The following is a 26,458-nucleotide window of genomic DNA, read 5'->3' on the forward strand; positions in this document are numbered from 1 at the left end:
CAGGCATGGAAAAAAGGAGAGTATCTATTAATCAAAGTCATATTCCATTAAAATTTAGGTTGCAATTAACAATTCAGTCATACACACATGTGCATTGAAAATGCTTAGAATTCAACTTCCCTAAACGCTTCCCAAAAGCACATGCTGAACTTTAAAAACTATATATACTGTGTCTTTAAAAAAAATAGCAGGCAGTCTGTTTATAAAATATAGCTCATTTACAATCAAACAGATTTGATTATAAATTTGAGAGTACATAAAAGTAAATGGTATTTCAAGCACAGCTCAGCCAACATAATCTTTCATACTAAAGGCAATATAGAAAGATGACTTAAAAGAAATGTGACTGGGGGCAGCCTACGGAAACCTAGGTTGAGTTGTCTACCTCTAGGGCATGTGCGCTGAAAGTTACTGAAGGCCTGAAGCATCACTAAGTGACATTTTCAGCACCTAGAGGAAACTCAGAAATACATTAATACACCAAAGTGTCTGGAAGAGAACAATATTGTAGACTTTAAGGAGGCTGTTCACACTCTGAGCCACAGGGCAGTTGACATACAAAACCAATGCAAACAATGAAATGGCCCCCAAACAAAAAAGAGAATAATCTGTGACAATTGCTCAAAAGCAGTCATTATCTTGAGGGGGTAAATAGCAAAGGATTCATATATGCTTACGGTCATTTTTCTGGGCAAATGTGTTTAAAAAAAACAACAACACGATGGCATAATTTACGTTCCTAGTCAACATATGTATTGCCCCTTTAAATTAACCACACAAGGAACACAAATCAAAGCACACATTTCATTGTGTTTGCCATTTAGCAGCTATACCACAATAATTCTTTTATTTTTAAAGAATGGTACTAGAAACTACCTCATACAAGGCCCTTCTTCCACTGTTACTTGATCACTACAATATCGATGCATAGTGGGAAGGGTGCCTCAACGGATGAGGTCACTATCCAACTACACACTCAGCATGGCTCACCAACAGTGGGATACCAATGGGGAAAACACTGTGCAACATGCAAGGGTCAACATATTTATCTATTTAGTTGGTCAGTTCATTTATACACCACCTTTCTACCCAATGATGCAAGCCAAAGTGGCTTACATCAATCTCCTCTCCTCCATTTTGACCTAGGGTTGCCAGGTCCCTCTTTGCTATCAGCGGGAGGTTTTTGGGGTGGAGCTTGAGAAGGGCAGGGTTTGGGGAGGGACTCAAATGCCATAAAGTCCAATTGCTAAAGCGGCCATTTTCTCCAGGTGAACTGATGTCTATCAGCTGGATATCTGTTGTAATAGCAGGAGATCTCCAGCTAGTACCTGGAGGATGGCAACCCTAATTTTATCCTCATAACAACCCTATGAGATAGGTTAGGCTGGGAGTGTGTGACTGGCCCAAGGATACTTAGCAACTTTTCACAGGACAAGAGGGGATTCACACCTGGGTCTCCCAGATACTAGTCCAACCCTTAACCAAACTACCACACTGGCTACACACACACATAACATGTTATACAGTGTTTTTCCAATATCATATTTTGTACTAGGAATCCATGGTTCGAGCATTCTATTTTAGGGAGTACAATTAGAAAGTTTACTTACTTAGTTGGGTCTTGGTCAATTCCCTTTTTTGTTATGGTATAAAACCAAACATCCATTCCCCGGCCTAAGTCCACTACTTATTTGATTATTATAAGCAAAAATCTTAACAATACAACACTATAGTATCTTGCCACAACAATGGCATGAAACTGTCGGGGGGTGGGAAATCATGTGTGCTGACTTACAAAAAAATGTTATCCTTATTATGGGGGGGATAGATCAAGCTTATTAACACAGTTGACTGACCAATCACGTGCCAACACATCAAATTTTTCAGACACAATAATGGGGGGGGGGGTAGAAAAAACATTAAAGGATTCCAAAACTCAATGACTGGCAGCCGGTTCCTGAGTCCAGCAGCGCCTGGACACACCGTGGCCGAGTCGCCGCTGCCATGTCCCCAAAGATGTTTAGAGGCTACCATGAGCAGGGAAAAGGGGCTTTAAAATGTAAAAAATAAAAAAATGGGGGACAAAGCCCCACAGAGAAAAGCGATGCCGAGCCAGCAAAAACCAGGCGCAGCACCACTGAGACGTAGGGTAGTGTTCCCAGACGGGAAGGGGTTAGGAAGTTGCCTATCAGCAGCTCCGCCCCCTGGAGCGCAACCTGGGACGACGGCGTGGGCACTTGTGCCATTGGGGCGCCAGCGAGAGGCTGAGCCGGCGTCCCAGGACCGCACTGCCGCAGCAGTCCAGGGAGGCCGGCGTAAGCGTCCCAACACCAGCTTCTGTGCCGGTCTTGGTGGCGCAAATGGCACGGGTGCTGTTGCGAGTGGCACGGATACCGGCATGGCCACTTGCGTGCCTCCCGAGCTCTTTCAGCCTCAGAGCTCAGGAATGGGCTGCCCATCTGATAAAGCTTCCTGACCATTCCTGGATCATTAAAGAGTACATAGGAGGCCATGGTACAAAAGCTCACTAGCCACAGTTCAACATGGCTTGCTGCCTACACTCTACACTGCGGTCATTAGAAATTACAAGAAATTAGAAGTGATTCTACGCTTCCTTAAAAGCTGTTTCCCCTTAAGGCTAGGGCTTTCATTGAAGGCAGGTAGCATAGCCTCGTATCCTCATCTTTTAGAAAATCCACATCTGCGTAGAGCTTTTCCCCTGGCTAGATTCAATGTTATGCCATCAGCGGTTTTATTTGGTAGATTCCAAAAAGTGGACTATGATGACAGACTTTGCCCATGTGCCCTGAAAATTTTTTGAATTAATTTGGCATATCCTTTTCCAATGCCCATTCTATACAGATATACAGCTTAAATATATTGACCCTGTCTTCACAAACCTGGTGGGCCTGTCTGATCAAGCTAAAGAACAATATATACTGAAAGATATTTCTCCAGGCATAACTGAGGAGGTTGCCAAATTCCTTAATAACGCTCTAATGATTCACAAAAAAGGGAACTGGGAGTAAATTGTTATACCTATTTTGTATATATATATATGATGTTTGACATTTTAATTGGTATTTTGTACTGGCCTGATATTATATGCCATTAAAGGTTTTTGACTGATTGATTGCTTAAAAAAAATTAGGGTCTGCACTTACATCCAGAGGCTAACAGAACTCCATAGGCTCAGATCTAAAGAGCTATTTTATGTATGACCATGGATCCAGGCATGCCCAGTGAGATTTGTGGCTCTTTTCCCTTTTCCAATTGCAGACCACCACCACCCGTGTCCTATAACAAGCTGCTTTAGGAGATTCTCAGTTTCAAATGCAGTTTGCAAAGTGGCACAGGAGGTTGCTGATTTAGGAAACTCAAACACAAACGCCTCCCCCCTTCCCGGCACTCTGAATTCGCTCTGTGTTCTTTGGGTCCCATCCATGGCTGGTGGAAGAGGGGGATTGCAACCCAGTCCGGCCCCACCCAGATCCTCAAGAGCAATATAAACACACACCAATTAGTCTTGTATTTTTCCAGGCTGATCATTATTTTTTTAAAAAAAAACACCCATCTCATATCATGTAATAAAACTGTAACACTTAATTTATTAGCCACAAAGGTGGTGGGATAAAAATATGTAAATCATATCAGCCCCATGATTTTACTGTTGTTACAATCTCACAATATCATCTATTACTCTTGCTTTATATTTATTTCCCTCGACCTAGCCAAATTAAGGTAAATATTCACCATGTATTCTTAGGAGCTCTTGAAAAGCCACTGGTGATAAACAGTCTGAGAACATTTACCCTATCAGATGGAAGGCAATGCTCAATTAAATATAAATCATTTCAGGTATTTTAGTCATTTCAAGGGAAACAACAAATATGAGCAGAACAATGCAGTTTTCTCATTACAGTACTTCCTCTCTCAAGGGTGTCTCTTTGGAATCAGCAATTCTCCATGATGTACTAATGGCTTGTTTCCATTCTCAGGAGTGTATCACTGTGTGGCTTGAAAAATTCACTGTTCAGCATTACATCATAAGGGTCCCGTCCCCCCACCCACCCCCGGATGTATGTTGCTAAGAACGTTAATACTTAAGCATAGGCTCGCTCCTCAGTAAATTTTAGACAAGTAACAGTATTTGATTTCTACAAAATATTTCTCCTTTAGTGCCAACCCTACAAATATCTAATGATGAACTCTCCATTCAACACCAAGACTTACTTTACAATAAATAAATGCAAAGGCTCAGAGCAAGAAATGTATCCCAAGAACAAACCAGCATTTGAACCAATGCTGAACTACTCAACACTCCTGGGGAAAAATACTATGCAAGGAGTATTATATGCTACTAGTACATCAGGCAATACAAAAAGAGAACCCCCCCCCCAAAAAAAAAAACAAGCTTGAAAAAAACTGGTCTTTTTGGGGAAAAAATTAAAAGATACCAAAAATACATACTCGTACATCCCTGCTTGAAACAACAATGATCCCCAAAGGGTTCTACGCTACATAAAAGAATATTTACAACAGTTCTACTACTAGCTCAAATGTTGAGGCTATTGTAAGCAAGTAAGTCTGAGAAAAACTTTGGCTTGTGATGAATAATAGGTGTGACGTTTTAAAAAAAATAATCCCTGAAGTCTACCAATTGTAAACAGTTATTCTTTCAGGAGGCGCATCAAAAAGTCTATCAGGAACGGTTTCACACTAGCGAATTTTGCCACTGTGGTAAGGTAAGCTGAACTTGACACATCATCCTCAGCGACAAACCCAGTACTTCCTCTCTAGTCTGAGCTGAACATCTCTATTTATCAGGCCTCACAAGAGGCAAAACAGAGTGTAATATGACCACGGCCCCATTAAACGTGATATGTCAGCGACACATTCACAAGTTTCATCAAACTTCAGAAGCAAGAATCTGGAAATGCAGCTGAATTCAGATTCCCCTTATAACAGCGCACCGTGTGATTTTTCAGTGCTGAAATGCACTTATTGTTCCTCATATCTGATACATCAATGCACCTAATAACTGCAAGGCAGCACTCCTAGTAAAACTTGAAAAAGCATTGCCTTCTCTATGGCAGACTAATACATGTTGCAGCCCTGCACGCTCTCAGGGGTCCGTTTTGGAAAGAGAGAGGAATTTTGAGCTGTCGTGATTGCAGGTTTTGTCAGTAATTGGGGGCAACTTCTTTTTTAAAAAGCTATTTAGGACACCACAACACCTTGCTGGGGTTCCAGGAGCTCTCCCCAAGGGACCGGCCAGGTCCACGAACTACTGTTTCTGATTCTCCTAAACCGTTTACTGAGCTGCTGTTAAAGGCTTAACAAGTCAGAGAAACCGAGCCCAATCGTGGCAGAGCCGGCGAGGTCTTTCCGCTACCAAGTCCCTGTTAATCAAATCATCTCCACTCATTCTCACACACACGTACACTGTTCACAGCTACTCTCCAAGCTCTGCCCTTTTACTCCGACGTTCAGCAGATTAGCAACCGCAATGCAACTGATACAAGAATACTCCAAATGGTAGGGGATGCAAAACAACCAAGTACCCTGATTGGCACACTTCAGGGGGAAATCTGCACACAACTAAGGACCGTTTGTATTTAACAACATCTAGTATTTCACATTTAATATTTCAGAACTAAAACTGACTATTAAAATACCCCAAGTTTAATAAGTTCAAAAATTGTAAATGACCTCAGGTTTTCATTCTTCACTGAAAGCTGCAAAAACAACCCTCCATACTAAGCAGCAACACAGAACAAAATATTTAGCATGCCACAACTGCACTAGCTATGGAAGTACTACTGAGTCAAAGAGAAACTGAAGAGCTTGTTTGTCTGTCTTAAATAGCCTAGGTAGAGGAAAAACTTCCAGTTTGAATGCAGTTTATTTAAAAAGATGTACTTACTCTGCCTTATGTGCATAAATGTGGTTTCACAGATGTCAACCCAGTTCAAATCAAAAAGCCGTGGTTAATCCCTTATGCTGACGTAGTGGACAGTGTAAGTTACACACTGTATTTAAGGCTCCTTCCAACAAAATATTTTAGCAATCACAGGGTGCAACTGTTAATATATTCCATAGGTAGAGAGTTGCTATTAGTTATAGGAAATAAAGTATATGGTTTCAAGTAAGTCTTTTCAATAGTTAAATGGCCACACATGAGAAATTTGTTCCACCGCGACATCCACAACATGGTTCAACATTTTTTTTAAACTCACTGACTACAAAAGATTTAAATACATAATGTTTGTCTGTGCCAAATTACAAACCTTTGTTGATCTGACATACACATTGCACTACTTAGAGGGACAGACTTTAAAAAAAAGGCTGTGTTTTGGTACAATCAAATCAAAATGGGATTTCCCAGAGAGTTATTATAAAGGTATTACTGTGATATTTGTCTGCTTTTATCCCTCCCATCTACTATATTCTAAACAAAATGTCATTACTGATTATTAAAAAAAAAAAAAAAACAGAAAAAAATACGAAAAGAATTTCTATTACCAACAATGCTCATTATTCCTCCTGGAAACCCCAGCTAATAAAATATAAATGCTACAACTGCATTTTAACAGACGTACTAAAATATGACTGCTAAAAGTATAATGACTATATACTGTGCACAGCTGTATATGTTCAAAGGTGAACATACCAGACACTTTAAGTAGCTATGGTAAATGTGCAAAGAACAAAATAAGGCACTGAATTCTGAGGAATTTATAAATATAAACTGTTTTCCCAACGAAGTAACATACAAATCACAGCTAACAGCTAACTTTCATCAGCCTTTCTAAACAATTCCCAATGTTCATTATATACTACACAAATGCATGAAAAGAGTCAAGGAAGAAAATTTAAGTACGGTAATTGTTTAAAATCTCGTTCAGCTGTGGCTTGCATGGCAAGTATCTGTTTGGGTTTCATAATCTTATACTTTACATTTTTACGGAATGAAGCCTTATCTGAAGAAACAAACAGGTCCCTCTACACGGAGGGCCAGGCACTATACCGAATCGTCCAGCTGTTGTTGGTTAAAAAGGCCAGCCCAAGAAGCTTCCAAAAGGAATGCAGAGATATGCTAAAACGTATTGCTATGTAGGGTTGCCAGGTCCCTCTTTGCCACCGGTGGGAGGTTCTTTGGGGGTGGAGCCTGAGGAGGGCAGGGTTTGGGGAGGGGAAGGACTTCAATGCCATAGAGTCCAATTGCCAACGTGGCCATTTTCCCCAGGTGAACTGATCTCTATCGGCTGAAGATCAGTTGTAACAGCAGGAGATCAGTTATAATAGCAGGAGATCTCCAGCTAGTACCTGGAGGTTGCCAACCCTATTGCTATGCTCAATCACTACCTTCTGCAAAGTGAATGTGGTTGAAGTGGTTTGCGTGCTGATCTAGCACTGGAGAGACCCAGGTTCAAAAACCCTACTCTGCCATGCAACTCCCTGGGTAAACTTGGACCAAGCACTCTCTTTTAACCGAACTCCCCTCACAAGACTGAGTAAATAAAATGAGGAAAGGGAAACCATGTATGTAACTCCGAGTTCTGCAGAGGAAGGCTGGGATAAAAGTAGGACTGACACACAGACAGACCAACCAAGCAGCCCCTTCCCCTGTTCGGCCACAGACAGTATTTGAGGATCAAATCTTCTTTGTCAAAATCTTCTTCTTTTAATGGAAAGCCAGTATTACTGGAGTACTGAAAGCACTCGTGAACTCTTGCCTGAATAGTGGTGATTACTGAAAGCCAAAAACTACAGTAACCCATGAGAAAACAGAGACAGCGGCCTGATCAGTTCAGCTGATGGAACAGCATGGCTCTACCACAAATGACCACACAGATGTAATGTTTATCTTCTTTCCAATTTCGTCTCTTTCCTATTACCCTTGTGTTGAATATTGTTTAGATTATAAGCCTGTGCACAAGGTTCGTGCCTGGAGAGCCGCTGCCGGTCTGAGTAGACAATGCAGACTTTGATGGACCAAGTGTCTGATTCAGTATAAGGCAGCTTCATGGGTTCGTGGGCTCTTAATTTGTACAATGTTACAATGCCTGATGTTTGACGTGCTTTACAAATAATACAGATGATCATTAATAAATTACTCCCCAAGTATTTTGTCACTACAAGAGATCATTCAACCCCCTGCAATGTCGGAGGCAAGAAATTCTCCTGGAATTACAACTGATCTCCAGACTAGAGATCAGCTCCCCTGGAGTAAATGGAGGCTTTGGGAGGTGGACTCTATGGTGTCATTTCCCGACTGATCTCTCTCCCCTTTCCAAATGCCACACTGCCCGGGCACAGACACCGAACATCCAGGAATTCCCTGAGCAGGACTTGGCAACCCTTTCTGGAGGAGACATGTTAGTCTGCTGCTGGAAAAAAACTCCTGTAGGTCTGATGGGGCGGGGGAGAGAGAAAACTCTGTTTCATTAATAGTGTGCATTGGATCTGGGTGATTATATTTCTGTGGTTTCTCAAAATATGAAGAAGCACTCTTAAATTGCATACAGAATCACACTTCTAAGAATGGCAACTCTGCTATATTAAGCTAGGGTCACCAGGTCCCTCTTCGCAGCAGGCAGGAGGTTTTGGGGGTGGAGCCTAAGGAGGGTGGGGTTTGGGGAGGGTAGGGACTTCAATGCCAAGGAGTCCAATTGCCAAAGTGGCCATCTCTATTGGCTGGAGATCAGTTGTAATGGCAGGAGATCTCCTGCTAGTACCTGTAGGTTGGCAACCCTATATTAAGCCCAGGCTCCCGGGTTCACCCCGTAGCCTGTTTTGCTGACATGGGAGGAGGAAGGTAGAAGGAAGCTGGGCAAGGCAGAGGGAAGCGGCGTGCGCTTTCCCGTGTCGATGAAAGGCTTGACGATCAGCTGTTTGTCAGGCCTTTCACACACGCCTTTGGTAACGGCCGGGAAGGGCTTAGAAGAGCCCTACCGGCTGGCTTGGGGGGGGGGGCGTTGCTTCGGGAATGGATGGTAGGGAGTTTTCACTCCTGTCCGTTCTCTGAGCATATAAAGGGTGGTTTCCCCTTGCCTCCTCAGTCTGCCTTTGCTTCTTGTTTCTCTGTTAATTGCATACAATTTTGCCTTAAAACATTACTTAAAAGATAAGGTGTACATGAAGACCTGATCCTTCCCAGCCGGTGAAGTACAGCTAAGTTGACTTTTAGTGTAGAAACAAGCAAAACCTAAATATAGAGTTCTAGGCGAGCAAATATTATGGGGTATGCACAGCACATACCCCATGTGCAAACTTCGACTAGATCAGAAGATCCATTCTGCTTCCAAACCAATTTGTACATCGGTAGACATTCCACACTCATCCTAGAAAATCTGTTGTCAAGAGACAACTCACAGACAGGAAGTGAGGAGTCCGAGAGAAAGGAACAGGGAACTGCAAGCTGGGCACAGATGACCACAACGTGCTCAATAAACTCGTGAGAGCTTTTGGAGCTCAGTCAAAGGCTCTAAAGCAGTACTTTATAAACAACAGCGTATCTGGTGATAAGGTCAAATGAAACAGAAACCCAACAACAGACAAGCAACACAAACAAACAAGTTGATAAAGAAGGGGTGGTGGCAGCGGCGGCCACGGTTGACGCCATATAAATTGCAAGTATGACTTCTTCCTTTCTAAAATGGCTGCTAACACCTGGCAATGTGATCAACCCCTAAGAGAAAGGATCAGTAATCTGCAGAGTAAAAAAAAAAGGGGGGGAGGGGAGACTAAAAGAAGCAAATCTAGAACATGTGATGCTACTAAAACCAATCCGTGAGCAAAGGAAATTTATAGGTTTTTGCAGTTGCAGCTATTCCCATAAAACAGGCCTGCCCTGCAGAAGCAAAAGGCTGCCATTTTTGTGGTTAAAACAATCATGTAGCTCAAGTAGGAAAAACAGAAGCAGAAGCTGCAAGAGGGGACGAACAAGCCAAAAACTTGAAATAAACTCGGGACTGAGCAACGAAGAGGATTATATTTTGAAATATGAACAAAAACACAAACACTATAGACAACAACTCAAGCTATTTACATGGAAGACACTGGAATACAATTGCTTGTATGGCTGCTTGCGTTCTAGATTAAATAAACTGGAGGAGGCCTGCAGGAGCATCTGGCTCTTGAACATATAACCACTGCATACCAATCCAAGAAGGATAAACCAAAGGCCCATTTACTACCACAACAAAATTAAAATATGCAGAATAGCTACAAAATAATTGCTTTGAAACAGACACTAATCTGAACATGGTAAAGGTTACCAACAAACCATGCTGAATTAGGCACAAGCATCAAGATATGGAGATGACCATCGCGGTGCTGTACCTTCAGTGCGCTGTTCCAAGCCAACATATCCCCAATCATGCCTAGCAGAAGCATTTCTTGCAACCCAAGCTGCCCAGTGTCATCTGATAAAGGCAAACAACAACAGTGTCCAGAAGAGCAGCTATGTTAAGACTGTTGCTGCAAAAAGGGGGGGGAGGGGAAGATATAAAGTCTTGTGGGATCTTCCAGACTAACCAACTTATAAAAATTCATTGTGACCATGAAAACCTATGCCACATCAAATAATTACTCTTTAAGGTGGCGTTCTTAACAAAGAGGTGACAAATCTGATAGGACCAGAAGGAGATCTACTCCTTGAGAAGTAAAAGGAAGAGACAGCTGTTAAGGAGCCCACAATCACAATTCGTCTCATTTTAAGTCCACCCAGAAACTATTTGCTAGCAAGGGAGAGAAGGATAAGATGTAGAGCAATCCAACCAACGAGGTGGTGGGTGAAGAAAAGGCAATGGACAGAGGAACCATTACAGCAGCATAACCCAAACAACTGCACACAAGAGAGGGACAATCGCCATAACACTCCAGGTCCATTTATGCTCAGAAACACTTATGTCAAATAACAAAAGGGAAAACAGCTGAGTGTGTGCTATCAAGAATAATTTATATTCTTAGGGAAAGGATAGCATGCGTAGACATATTATGGAAATTGTGTCTAAAGCTGAAGGAATTGGAAATTCTCAGTAATTGGGCCTGATTCTCACAAACATCAAAGGAAGCGGCAAACCTGTGTCTAGAGGGTACCTTTTCAGATGGGTGATGGGAAACATATGACTGTTTCCTACACTAAAAAAAGTATAGAAAGAAGTACCATGTTAGGGAGAAAGCTAGCCTTTATCCCCTCTCTCTGACATCCTAGTTTTCTACATATGCAGGGATTTTTTTCCCTGTTGGGACATTTAAATATGTCAACCCATCCACATCTTCTTGTGGAAGCTTCATTGTGTTCCTATGACAAACACAACACTATGCAGACTAAGCCATGAAATAAAAGGGAAACGGTAGAAATTAAACACATTGTATAATTATTAAGGAATCATTGCAATCGTGGAAAAAATATATTCCCTACTTGAACTGCAACATCAGGAAATTGAAAGTTATGGTATTAAAATGTCCCAGTGACCATTAATTCACAGACACCTAACAATGCAAGCCATAATGGCTCCTATTGGAGTTTTACATATTTAAAAAGTAACATGCTATAAAATCTGTGTATTACACTATGCATGAAAAGCAAGCAATAGTGGTATAAATCCTTAAAGGAAAATTGTTAATGTGTGTGCAGAGTAGCTACATTTTAAACCTCAATATCTCAGCTGCTTTAATTTTTTTTTTCCGAACTATGCAAAGACACTAATGGCCTTCATAATTTCATGCTATAAATTAAACTTGTTTTCAAATTATGGGAAATGGTTTCAAGCCAAAGTAGCTCTCTCTCTCTCTGTATACATATGTATACGCTGTATTTCATGAAGCATCATTTTGTCAATGGACAAAATTATATAACTCTCCCAATGTGTTGTCTATGCTCTTGGTTTAGCGTTTCAGCTCAAGCAGAAGCAATAGAATTATCAGGGATCTCTTTTATACTTGGCATCGACAGCAAGCCCACTATAAGGACAGCGCAGCTTGCAATCACAACGGTCTTCATCTTCCATATGCACAGGCAGGATAACCAGTATAAAACCACTATGGATGTGGACAATGGGAGTCAAGTCCAGCAGTCTGTTCTCACAGTGGCCAACCAGGTGCCTCTATGAAGCCCACAAACAAGACGGCTGCAGCAGCACCATCCTGCCTGTGTTCCACAGCACCTAATATATTCAGCATGCTCCTCTGATCCTGGAGAGAATAGGTATGCATCATGACTAGTATCCATTTTAACTAGTAGCCATGAATACCCCTCTCCTCCATGAACATGTCCACTTCCCTCTTAAAGCCTTCCAAGTTGGCAGCCATCACCACATCCTGGGGCAGGGAGTTCCACAATTTAACTATGCGCTGCGTGAAGAAATACTTCCTTTTATCCATTTTGAATTTTTCACCCTCCAGCTTCAGCATCTGACTACCTTCTGAGATGCCATGTGGATAAACCTACCCACAATGTTTAATCTGTTCAGTTTAGCTGAACATGTAAAGGCTTTACACATACACACACACACAAAGAAAAATACCTAGCAGAGATGGGAGAAGAAATTTTGCATTGCAGCAGCCATGCTCAGCAAACCACAACCAGCCCACGTCCACAGTAAGGGCTTCCTTGCTTTCAATTCACCAAAACATTTAACATATGAAGACATCCAAAGTGGTTATTATTATATGATACTGCAAGCATTAGCAGATCTGTATTTACCTTGGGGAAACAGGGCTCAGTATGTATACTGAAGCAAGTTTAGCATCTGACGTCAAAATCTATTTTGTATCCAACGTGTTGGATTCCAAATTCGAAGTTGCCAACTGTTGTTTTAATTCAGATTTACCAGTTAATTTCAAAGCTTTAGAAACCACTTGTCAGTAACTTAGTATTAAAGTGATATTTATGGTGCTACATGTGACTGTAATGCTGATGGGATGATTGCTTGCATTTCATCCAGGTCAAGCTTACATCTCCTAGAATCTTGTTTTCTACTTTAAAAGCATGAGATTATCAATTCCTATGACCTCAGCGGTTCACGCTGGATATAACTGGATGAAAGAGGTTTGATTAAAAATAGGGTTACATCTCCCATTACTACACCTATTAGTTCCCTATCCACTCAGAGATATTTTTGACATGACAAGAGGAGATGTTATTAGTAGCTACTTCCCTACTATAGAAAAAAGTCATTCTGATAATAATAGATGATAATTCAATAATCCCAGACTATTAGGATTGAAAACAGCTGAGAATTGGATTCTGTATACTATCTCAGGATCTTACTATGTCACATACATTGCATTCAAACAAACAAACTACAGTTTGTTTGCAATGTGAATGAGCCATAGTTTGCCAGCTTGGGCACTTTCACATAGTGCCCAGACTGTAAACCGGGAGGTCTCCAATAAACCACAGTTTGTTGAAAAGTCCAAATGATTCATTTTAACAAACTGCATATTACTGCTTGTTTACAAAGAAGTATTCCAGACCAGATTAAATCCTGGTTACAGTACTAGCTTGTAAGCAAAACAATTTGTTGAAGTGGCCAAATTGATGTCATAACAAACTGCAGTTTGTTGAAGATTTCCTACCTTGCAATTTTGCCACTGCACACAAAATGACTAGAATAAATGATCCAACTAACGACTGTTTCGAAAATTAATTATTAGAAGTTTTAATGTGAGATTTTTATCTATTCCCAAACTTGCTTCTAGGTTTTCGTATGTTGTGCATATCACTTAATGATAAATATCATCTGATGCTGTTTGCACATATCTGAACCTGTTAAAGAGAGAAGGCTGAATCAATGATTTTGACAACTTTTCAAAAGAAACTCAGACAGTATTATACTAATTATTTCTTGAACAAAATGTCTTGAATGTTCCGGATATTCATTGCCAAGGATTGCAAGGTTGAAAGACTATGTGTGGCAAACAGGCACTACAAAAAAAATTTTTTGCTCACTTAGGTTAGATTATTGTAGAACAGGGATTCTCAGCCTTGTTGAAACTGTGAGCATTTTTGGAATTTAGAAGGCACCTCCATCAAGTGCCCCGTGGCACAGAGTGGTAAATTGCAGTACTGCAGTCCCAGCTCTGCTCGCGACCTGAGTTCGATCCCAATACAAGTTGGTTTCAGGTAGCTGGCTCAAGATGGACTCAACCTTCCATCCTTCCAAGGTCGGTAAAATGAGTACCCAGCTGGCTGGGGGTAAAGGGAAGATGACTCAGGAAGGCACTGGCAAATCACCCCATAAAAACAAAGTCTGCCCATAAAAACAAAAACGCCAGGATGTGATGTCACCCCATGGGTCAGGAATGACCCGGTGCTTGCACAGGGGACTACCTTTACCTTTTATCAGCAAGTGACTGCCATGGATGTCAGGACAAATCAGAAAATACCTGCCATGGAAATATTGGGAGTTCCAAGGAAAAGAGTCCTGCTATGATGTAGACAGCTGTTTCTGAAAGTACTTGCTGAAGGTACTAAGGAAATGCCTCCAGGGAATCTTCTAAGATGCACAAACGTCAAGATTGGTTCTTTGCTTTGGGGAGCAGATAGCCGAAGAAGGAAGTGGGCACAAGGAAACAAAATGGTAGGCACTATGAAGCCCATGGGCACCACTTGGGAATTACTGTTTGCGAAAGAACCTGTAGTCTTTATCAACATGCGTGGCTGATTTCCCTAGAGTCTGTGCGTTTGACACATGCTATAGTGAGACACATTCAGTACAAAGTGCTGAGCCCATGAGAAGACTTTTTAGACCTTTCATGTGAGCACGTCATGTGAAAAGTTATGTGAGGAATGCAACACTTACCAATTTTGCAGATGAATGGGGTTCAAGATCACTCGCATATCCTGTGGACAGTTACAGCTCTACAAAAGTATATCCATTTCTGTTATTTATATATGGCGGCACTTGTGTACTTCAAAATAATTGGCTTGCTAACAGTTAAACATGGCCCAACGTAATTTGATTGAGCCAGGAATCCTAGTGCCAATCGGTATCCGCAACCAATACAAACAACACTGGAAGGTGTATGCCACAGCCACTGGATTGGATCCATCAACTGCAAATGAACTGAGACCCAGGAAGTATCTTTCCTGCCTCCTTTCCCCAATTTGATTTCTTTTTATTCTTCAAAGCCGCTCCTGACACTTTTGGGGATCCTGAGGAACAGCGCAGGATGCAAGAAGGGAGATGAAGAAGAAGATATCCAGAAAAACTGCTTCTTCCTGCCATTGCTCAAGACCTTTGGAAAACAGAATAAGAGTTCGAGCAACATCTTTTGGGGGTTTCTGCTGTTGTCCCCATTTGTGGCAAACCCCCGTGCTGTACCCTGTGATATCTGTGAGAAATCCCAAGCATCCCAGGAAGGCTTTTTATAAGGGTGCAGGGGCAGGAAGGGGCAAAAGATCCCAGTCACAAACTTGCTCAGTTCAGAGTTAGCTGGAGCCAACCCTCTGTTCTGAACGACAGGCAGCATTTGTGAACTCTTCAGTTCTTCTCAAATTTTTCTTTTCTTCCAACATGGTCTTGTTTTCAAATATAACTACTGTGACTGCAGAGATGTGAGTGCAGGCTCCATTGCTATAGTGCTCAGGGGGCTATAATTGTCTGACGAAATTCACTGTTTCCCAGAACCATAGCTGACTGTTACAGGTATGATGGCACCCTTCCAAAGAAACTCATCTTCCACAAGGCTCTCTGCCTAACATAATGAAAGACAATGAGAAAAACCATTGCCACTGACTGGGCTACCTCATACAATTCCATTACCCACAAGCCTCCATTTGGATTCATATTTATTCCCCCTCCCAATCTTTAAATGGACCGGCTTTTTTTCTTCCTGTGCCCGCATGGTGGCACAGTAGACAACTTTTGGCCCACTGCCACAATAAAGCATGCGTTTCTCACACTAATAGCCATCCCAGAGAGAAGCTGAGCCTTGTCCAAAATCTGGCTATCAAGTCTTTAATCAAGGACCCCAGTGACTGATCTTTGTACCTTTAGCTGCAAAGGAATCCTACCGTATAAGCATTCTGCCAAAGAAAGAACTGCATCTATATCTGTGTTCACTATAAATAAGTCTGACTGTCCCAATAATGTAATAAGACTATTTGGAATTGCCTGCCAAAACCACATGTCACCGATTAAACCAAGACTGCCTCCAAACTCACCTGCTCCCTGCCTGGAAATCGTCAGTTTCTTTCTTTTCTTTTTAGTATTCCTGGACCCCAAAGCACCCCTACAGCCAGTCGCCCTTTCGGTTGCCCCCTCTGCTTTATCTAGACCTGAAAATAAATGAATTATGTTTGGATCTGGCTGCTTGTCCTACAACTGGGGTGAGAATTTGACCCAAAGGCACAATGTCCTAAAATGCTGCCTAACTAGGACTAGCCCAGTCTTGTGACCTTCAGAGCTCACACTGATACATGAAACATGTCTCTGTTTCTCTAGATCAAAGCTTCTTAAACTGTTGCCAAATTTTTCATGACCCCCACATTCAATTACACGATGGGTCGCGTAACTGAATGGGGGGGTCACGAAAAATTTGGCAACAGTATAAATTTCATTATGATTTATTATCAGTAAATGTTTGATTTGTATACCTCTTTTATATACCTATATGCCTGGGGACGCGTAAAAATTTCTCGGGCGAAAAGGGGTCGTGAGTGGGGGGAAAATTAACAAGCCCTGCTCTAGAATCTAGATTCTCTAGAATCAGTGTTTCCCAAACTTTTCGGGCCACCGCCCCCTTGGTTCCACAAACTCAACCCCAGTGCCCCCTACCCTATCCTACAACACGGTTGAAGGGGCCCACCTCTAGCGCCTCCCTGCTGCCCCCTTGCCTCTTAGTGCCCCCCTAGGAAATCCCACCCACCCCCAGGGGGTGGTACTGCCCACTTTGGGAACCACTGCTCTAAATCCTCTTCTATCTGGAGGTTCAGATTTGAAGTAGGGACCTTTGCCTGGACTTACACAGTGATGGTTCCTGTTTTCCCCTCTTATATTACTTTTTTGGTTTCTCACCTCAGTGGCATTTGGTGCTTTGGATGCTTGGAATGACTGGTTCTTGATATGGGCCTCTAGTACTGGGTAGTACTATTTTGAATGCTGGAGTTTGGTAACTCTCCAGCCCAGATCCCTGTACTACTCCACTCAAAAGATTTTTTTTTTCTTGTTTTCACTCAATCCAGATTTTCAGTGTTCTTTCCAGGTTTGCAAAAGCCCCTCGCCATTTTGACAAAGATCGTACTAGCCATTGGGCTGAGCAACTGACCAGAATGGGTTGTTGTTAAAACTGGGTGCAGAACCTAAGCAGCACCTCTTAGGAGTGAGAGGCAAAAGGAGGAATTTCCGCCTTAACTATTTTAGTGTGGATTTGGGCCAAAGTGGAATCAGGGTCACAGTCACACTGACACGTGTCTTCCTGACCACCTTATCTGCTGCCAATATCTATATTGAAGGATACTTCCTAAACATACTTGTTTAAACATATTAAAGTTGTTCTTAAAACCTTACAAGCATGGAACAACAAGAGTCTGATGACTAAAGGCTAAAGAACATGAGCTGCTTTCCGGAACTGATAGAAAATGCATGTTTAAATAAAGAAAAAGAAAAAGCTTAACTCCAGAAAGTAATCAGAAGTTCTGAGTAAGGCACACACATTTTTAGCCACTCATCAGATCCCAAGCCTATTTTGCCACAAAACTTGTAAATATTATAAACTACATATTCATGAATATATACGCAATCTTGATAAGTAAAAATGCAGAGCTAGTCAGCTGGCTCCATTGACCTACCAGAGAAAGGCACCGATTTTCCCTGACTTCCCATCTGATCCCAGAAAAGTTTATTTACTTCAAGTATACCCCACCTTTCTTCCCAACGGGGCCCCAAAACAGCTTACATTGTTTTCCTCTCCTCCATTTTACCCTCACAACCATCCTGTGAGGTACGTTAGGCTAAGAGTGAACCAAAGGGCCCAAAGGCACCCAGCAAGCTTCCATAGCAGAGTAGGAATTCAAAGCCGGGTTTTCCATATCCTAGTCCAGGGGTCCCCAGTCTTCTCAAGCCTGTAGACCCCTCTGGATTTCTGACACGGGGGGCAACCACAAAATGGCTGAGGGAGGAGGATCGGCCAACTAGACCATGTCAGACAATGAAGCCAAACATAACTTTAACAGTAACCCTTTAACATTTCATGCTCGGTTTAATGGGATGCCTTTTGAGATGAACATATTGTTGGAAAGTATTTTTTTGTATGCACACAGCTTACTTTCTGCTGCTGATGAGACTTTAAAAAAACTGCTCAATCAGATCTCCAAGGGCCAATCAGAAGCTTTGCTGGCAAAAGTCCCACCTGACCCCACCCACTTTCTAAAACTACTTGGTGGGCACCGTGTTTGGGACCCCTGTTCTAGTCTTAATCACTGCACCACACCAATCACATGGGTTGGGGTAGAGTGCCAACCTCCAGGTTGTAGCTGAAGTTCTCCTGGGATTACAACTCCAGACAACAGAGATCAGTTCACCTGGAGAAAACGGCCGCTTTGGAAGGTGGACTCTACGGCATTATACCACACTAAAGTCCCTCCCCTCCCCAAACCCTGCCTTCCTCAGCTTCTACCCCCAAAATCTCCAGGTATTTCCCAATCCATAGCTGGCAACCCTAGTGGGGGGGGGGGGTGCCATGAGGACAAGGAAGGAGACAAATTCACCATTCCTGTCTCATTCATAAGCAGAGCTGACCTGACAGAAGAGGGAGCAGAGAGGAATTTTCGCCCTTCTCTTCTTCACTGCAGCCCAACAATCTTCATTTGTCCTAAAACCCTGGGATCAACTTTCCTGGGATCTGATGGGACTGCTGGGGGCAAGAGAGATCCACAATGCTTGTGCAAGCAAATCCCTGGAACTGACAGAGTAAAAGCTTACCTTGTATATGATTAACGTTGGCAGGGTTTGTTATAACTTTCAAAATTACCCTCAACATTCCTTTATAAGCATAACAAGCACTTGACAAATGGTTAAGGAAAGTCTCTCTCTTTTTAAACTAATATTTTAATTTAGATAGGAAAAATTATCCTATACTAATATTTGCATAGACAAAACACAGATATCCAGTTTAACAGCAGCAAAACTAGCTGCCAAAAAAAAATGCATCCAACCTTCTGACATTTTATACAGTTCTCCAGGTGCTTATTCATATTCTCGGTTGTTATTCTAAAATAATAATAATAAATAGTACTCATCTCACCAATCCTACCAAAGGTAGAGACTAGAACTGAACTGCCTCTGGTTAGTTATCATTATGAAAGATCAATAGTTCCCGAACTCCACACTAGGGTTCATTTTAGAAGGGTTTTTGTCCCTTAGGCAGCGAGTCTGATCACTAGCACTTCTTAGCTATGTTCCACTTAACAAGTCTCCCCTACTGAAGCTCGACAGAGGGGAAGTTGTTCCAACTTCTATTTCCCTTGCAGAAATAGTATTAGCAAGCAGGCATCAGCAGTGATAGAGAAGGCTGCTCACTGGGAAAACAATTCGCAACTGAGCCTCTAGCTGTACTTCCATACACAAAAGAACAGGTCCCAGGTCAATCCAAAACAGAGACTCCCTGGACCAGTTCTGTGATTCGTAAAACCCCGAAACACCCCTCCGCAACCCCATGGGGCAAGCACACCTCTTGCCCCATGTTTACCACTCTCAGAAGCTCAAACAATAAAACCAATCCCTGCAGCCCATATAAGTTCATTCCAGGGCAAAAGATTGACTCTGCTATGTGTGAAAATGCCCAGATGTAAATACAGCCCTCTTTTATAAGGAAAGCTGAGACCATCAAAGCAAAGACCAAATTTAACACACAATATATTACTAAGTCAACCTCCGTTGTTAAGACGAAAATATGATGTTTTGTAAGTTTTTCTCCATCTAGAGTGACAGCAAACCAGCAGAGACGGGCGTATTAGAGAACCATTTTGAAGTGATGTTTTGTCAAAGGAAATTAATCAGTCACAGATTGGAACATGTTTTCAGCAAAGATACACAATATTCTTACAAGAAATCAGTAAGAGGCTGGGTTGACTCTAAGAACTGTCACAAAGGTATCACTTTTATATAAAACTCTTTCATTACTGCTGCTACCTATAAAAGTAGAATCCTTTCCTGGCACAGGGGGATACGTGTTCCTGGAATCCATCCCTTGTAACACAATTGTTCCCCTTCCAATCTCACTACTGTTGTTTACAGAGGAAGTGAGAGCACTCTGAACATGCTCAGAGGTATGCTCCTTTATTAATTTTGCATACCCCAAAGAAGGATCCTAGTACTGAAAAAAGTGAAAATTAAAAATGCTTGCATTAGGTTTTGTGTACTTCCTGCATTCCACATTTAATGCAAATAAACATGCATTGGGAAGATAAGGATAGGTTTTATTTTAAAATGTCTCTCCTCTATAGTGTACTATATGCACTAGGGCTGCCAGGTCCCCTCTCTCCTCCGGCGGGAGGCTATGTTGCTGTGGTTGCGATTGTGCACGTGTGTGCGTGTCACTTCCAGTTTACAACCGGCCCTTTACCACTCAAACTAAGAGGAAAAGGCCCCTCGCAAGGCAGCACTTCTGGTTGTAAACTGGAAGTGCTGTGTGCGCGTATGTGCACTTTGGCCGCCGACCCTCAGGTGGTCGGCGGGCAGAGGGGCAAATTGCCGGGGATTTGCCCGCCACCACCGGGCACCTGGCCACCCTAATATGCACTCAAACAACATGAGCAATGTCCAACGACACTAGTGAAAATGGCCTAAGCCAAAAGTCAGCAAATTTGCTTAGCTCAGCTTGTGCAAGAGTGAGAAGGTGATTTGGGGCAGATCAAATCATCACCCTAGAAGCAAAAGTGATGTGATGAAAATGGTGTTTACGGCAATCAAAGTTGCTGGCAGATCGTTTCAAAGGGCAGGGAGTCACTGTAATTAATTCATCTTTAAGACACACTCACAGACATCTAGCTACTGACCCTGGCTCTAAACCCTGAACTAAGGCACCTTCACTCCATTCAAAGCCACTGCCTCCTCCGCCTCCACCAATCAATCCCCAAACAATGAAGGCATTTCCCTGTTACACACTCATTACACTAAGAATGCAGCAGCACTTGTAGTAGCAACAGAGAGTCCACATGAGGGTATGCACAACTGGAGAGGTTTTAAAAAAACCGATAATAGCTATATCACTATAGCGTTATGATGCTATAGAGATATAGCACAAGAAGGCTGCCAGAACCACAGGGAGAGAAATGGTAGGCACAAGAGGATGAAGAGGGGAAATGGCATCAACGTGGGTAGGGAGGTTTGAAAATTGACATCTTTCCACTCATCACAATGGGGGGGGGGAACGAAATGGGCAAACCACTTTGCGAACAGTCTTTCCACAAAGACATACCAAAGTAGAGGAAACGCAGCAGGTAGATGATTCCCCAATGGCGTGCAGATACTTCAGGGGAGGGGGGAAGCTCCTTTTTAGGAAGCAAGGTAGAACAAAATGCCTGTGTGGAAACAGCCTGTGTTAAGTTGAAAGAAACAGTGCGGGAAATTTATTTACAGTATCTAAGTTAACATTCTTCTAGAGCACGAGGAGACATTTTGAGGCAAATTAATAGTTAATATTTTTTTTATATTGAATGTGAAAATATAAATGACTTTTCTGGAAACTACAGGTTCTGAAAAGGCAGCTGCAGAGCGTGCATTTGACAGCCAGTGTATGCACAAATCCCCACATGCTAAAGCACTCTGCTGTGTCTTATGCATTAGCACATTCTAGGTGTGTGCTTTCTGGCTGACAAATGCTGAACCTGTCATGCATCTCTGCTTATTTACAAATATCGTTGACATGCTGCTGACCCTTACAATATTTGCCAGGTGCCTCGTGACACCTAATAATGTCCACTGGCATGCCTGAGACATTTATAAAATTCACCAGCTGCTTCACAGCACTCTCGGGCTATAGGGAGATCAGGTAGCACAGCCAAACTGTAAAGGGTTTAACTGGCAATAAGGTGGACGTTTTAAGCAGGCGGGGGACGGGGGAGAGAATTATCTCTCGATTAATTTTTAAGCTGGAAACAAGAAGGCTGTGACACTTTGCTGCTAATGCACATCAAATTGATACGAGGGTTGACCCACAACTCAAGGAATCTTAAGTTGGTTAACTGCAGAAGTGTTATTAAATGTGCATATACATCCATGTAAATAAAAAGTATGTACCGCTGGCAGTGGCTTGCATTGGCAATGGGGGTAACCTTCCGTTGACTCAGCACCTATTTTGAAACAGGGAGCGTGGCCTGGGTGCCTTGGCAATACTTCCCCTCCCTTCCTCTACTGCTGAAGGGATTGCAGTCGCCTTTGTTTCTTCTCAATGATGTCAACATGTAGCCAAATCTGGTTGGCTAGCCTACGTGGCACTGCGATATCATCACTACGTAATTCCCGATAGGTGCAGAAGTAAATTGTGAACAAAAAGCAGCGCTATAAACCAGCAGTGGAAAAAATCAGGCATGAAGGTAGGGGGGCTTCTTTAGGTAATTGTTCTCATCCTTCAAAAGTACACTTTGTCCTTAAAAAAACCCAAGGCACAACTCTCGAGAAGAGCTTTTCCTGCAATTATGCTAGGTTTCTAGTGGATCCCTTCATGCCAATAGTTTCCTTAGGGGGCCAGGTCTGTGTGGTTTCGCTGCAACTGCTGGCGATGGATCTTCCACATGGCAAATTTCCCCGAGCCAGTCCCTTGATAGCAGTCAACTCAGTCAAGGCCCACATCATCTCATGTGGACAGCCATGCAATGAGAGTGGACCAGACCTTCAGCGTAACCAAAAAGGGACAGAAATTTCAAGCATCCCCTCGGAAAATAATGCAACCAAGGGTGGAAGGATGTAATTCTGCCCCTACAAACAAAAACGGGTGTGTAATTTTCGATATGGATGGCGATTTAAATAAAATCTCTACAGCTGACTGACAATTACGTATGAAAGCAAGTTCTCCTGCCCTCTCCATTTTCTCCTGGAATGTGGCAGGTTGGGCAAGATGCCTATTGCAGTCACTAGATATTCTATTTTTTCACCAAAATTAAAGTATTATTGCCCTTCAGGAAACCTGGTCGGCAGATAGCAGTCGTGTCCATCTGTTCTCCCCGTCCCCCGGGCCACCAGGGCTTTTACACTTCTTAAAAAAATGGCAATTGAGTATCATTATAACGTTGTATCAATGTATGTACCAGGTTCTCCGAATTCCCAAGCTTTCATTTTAATAAGTCTCTAGCCCCTTTTGTTGCACAGAAATGCCTTATCGTTCCACAATAAAAGGGGATAGAGACATTTTTAATGAAAGCTGGGAATATAGAGAACCTGGTACATGCACCGCTATAACACTATATCATTCAACTGTGCTGTGGGTTTTTTAAATTAAAAAAAACGACCCCCCTGGTGGCCAGAAGAGGAAAGGGCCACAGTGGGAACAAGGGCAGGGCAACTGGCTGCCCTGTGGGCAGGAAAATCCAAATTTTTCAGTCTACATGACAGTCCTGCAAGCTTTACTGAGATCTTTCCCAAACCTTCACAACAAAGCAGGTTTGAGGAAGAACGGGGGAAACCCAGGAAAAAACCCCGGAGGTGCGCAAATGTATCATGATGCTGCAGGGAAGTGGGGATAAAACTGCTTCCTAGCAGCTCTGAACCCAGAACAAATAACCCATGTGGGAATAGCCAAGGTCTGTGCATAACTGGCAAAGGAACCAACAGCGTCATTCTTCTTGCATCATGCCAGGACAGAGAGCAATTTATGGAAGAAGGGCCAACCAACGCAGGGTATGCTTCTTTCTCACAACCTCACCCCACCTATTCCACACAGAGACCTCACATGCAGAACTAAAGGCTACTTCCTACTGCTTTAAATTAAGCTTAGGCATCCAAGTGGGGAACATGTGTTTGGGGGGCTGGGAGCTACAGCAAACAGCTCCCTTGCCTTCAGAAGCAGCCATTATTTTTATAAACTGGGCTTTCATACAGCTTGTGTCTTTCATACGTAAGCATTTACGTCTTGGGCGGACTTTAACATCTTGACTTACTATCCTAGAACATCATCCCTTGCATTAGTGTTTTGACGCTACAGAAAACTGACAGGCAAGGTTTATAGACAGAAAAAAATGTCTTGTTTTTATGGTTACACAAGAGGGAATTCCCATTATTGTTAAGGCTATATAAAAATATTGATCCGCTGTTCCATTTTAAGCATAAAACTCTATCTTCTAAAGGGAAAAAAAGCATAGCTAGACATTATCTTGCAACTCCAACATTACATAAAGAAATGGGCAACTGATAAATAAAATAAATGCCTACATACTTTTTAACCCAGTATTTTGTCATGGATTTTTTTTATCTCTAGGAAGAGGAGGGATTTCCATTACTTCCCTTACCTACCATATATGAAGTTTCCCCCTTCATTTTCTTTCAGTAACAACAGTTTGCTCATCTGCTTTCACTCAAGGACACCAAAGAGTTTTACAACCATTATAAAACCTCACATTATCCCTTCGAGGTAAGCAAGTGTTATGTATTTTCTCATGCACAAAATCAAGACTACAATAATCAACTCACCTCCAAACTCCAGAAGATGCCAAGCAGTTATAACTCCTAGTCCTCCGTATCATATGTGCATAAGTTTCTAAAAACTGGGATTTGGGGATTTATCCATATTCTAACTATTACAGATCAAATTAGGAAAAGCTGCAGACCTTATAAATGTTGCTTTTCAGATTTACAGGCATTTTCCTACAAATATAACTTTGCTAAATTGTTGCTTTTGTTCCATTTTTTATTATGCTGACAGATCACGATGGGTATCTGAAGAAGTGAGCTGTGGATCACAAAAGCTCATGCCCTGCCCGAAATTTTGTTAGTCTTTAAGGCGCTACTGGACTATTGTTCTTCTCTACTGTTATTATGCTAGACATCTGACAGGGCACCCTCTACAATGACTACTATTGAAAAGATATTCAGCTCCACAATTATTTTGAATATCCTTTGTAGAACATCAATCACCATCATCAACCTCAGTCTCATCATTGTCAATATATCTAATTCTCAACATGGACCCATCTGTGGATACTTAAATCCAGAAACCGGGGCTATAGACCAACTAGACAACTTTCTACACACTGAGAAAAGCAGAAAACTCTGAAATAAAAAAAAAGATACTGGGGAAATTAAATACCCCAAAATGACAGAAGCAGCACCTGTCGTTTTAAGAAACAAATACCCTCAGTGGCCACTGCCAGAGTACTGCCAGCCATTAAAGCTTTGGTTTCTGTCAGTAAAAGTCAGGGGAAGGGGGCAGGGCCCTTTCCAGGTCTATTTTGATTTTTGAGGGAGGACTCTTGGGGGCCAGGGCCAGCAACTACCAAAGGCAACTTGCTACCATATGACTTGCATGATTCACTCAGGACTGTCTGCTTGCTACTGTTTAACAGCAACCACCCTGTGAAAGCCAGTATGGGGTAGTGGATAGAGCTTCAGACTAAGATCTGGGACACCCAAATCCCCACTCTGCTGTAGAAGCTCACTGGGTGACTTGGGGCCAGTCCCACACTCTCAGCCGAATCTATCTCACAGGGTTGTTGAGAAGATACAATGAAGAAGAGGAGACTGATGTAAGCTGCTTTGGATCCCCACTAGGAAGAAAGGTGGGGTATACATGAAGTAAATAAATAATAAATAAAGCTGAAGATGGGGAGCAGATAACAGGTAGGTTGGTTCGTAGGTGGGAAGGAGAGAAGGAAGCAAGGAAAGCTGAGGATACTGGGGCTGCCAGGAGATGGGAAAGAGGAAATAGTGTGGGGAGGGAACACGGGAAAGTGAGGTGCCTCCCCCAAGTCCTTGCAGGTTCCCCACTTTAAAAGTGGGCCCGGCCCAGCTGGCACCACACAGCTTAGCTAGTTTTTGCTGGGAGAGGCTGCTACAGGGAAGAAAGGAGATAAAGCAGAATACAAGGCAGATAAAGGTAGGCCAGCCAGTGGGATGGAAGGAGAGAAGAAAGCAGGAAAAGAGGAGAGGCTGCGGGGACTTTCATGGAAGGGAAAGATGAAAGAGTTGGGGAGGGGAAAATGAGATGCACCCCTGCAAGTCCCTGCAGGTCCTCTTCTTGTTCTAATCTAATATCAATTTTCCTATGTCACTGATAACAAATTAGTCATTTCCCATGCATACTGAAAGGTATTAGGAAAGATCTGAATGCCTTAAACACGACAGGCTTGATTCAACCATCTCTTCTAATTGTGAAAAAGGAAGGAGGGGTCCCATTTGACCATGTAAAAGGCTATGCTGGAGATCATAATACCTGAATTGACAAAAGACATTAGGAACAGAGGCTGTAGTAAGGGAATCTAATGATATTGAGTGGAAAATGTGGATGCATC

At 42.4% G+C, this 26,458-nt stretch overlaps 1 protein-coding gene across 2 annotated transcripts in view; it reads right to left on the reverse strand.

Moving 5' to 3' along the window:
• The window catches only part of GTDC1 (glycosyltransferase like domain containing 1), a 226,920-nt gene that overhangs the window by 178,558 nt on the left and 21,904 nt on the right, over positions 1 to 26,458 (reverse strand). The gene's annotated exons all lie outside the window — the stretch shown is intronic.

The sequence above is a fragment of the Euleptes europaea genome, chromosome 15 (genome assembly GCF_029931775.1).
Source record: "Euleptes europaea isolate rEulEur1 chromosome 15, rEulEur1.hap1, whole genome shotgun sequence".
Taxonomy (NCBI): Eukaryota; Metazoa; Chordata; class Lepidosauria; order Squamata; family Sphaerodactylidae; genus Euleptes; species Euleptes europaea.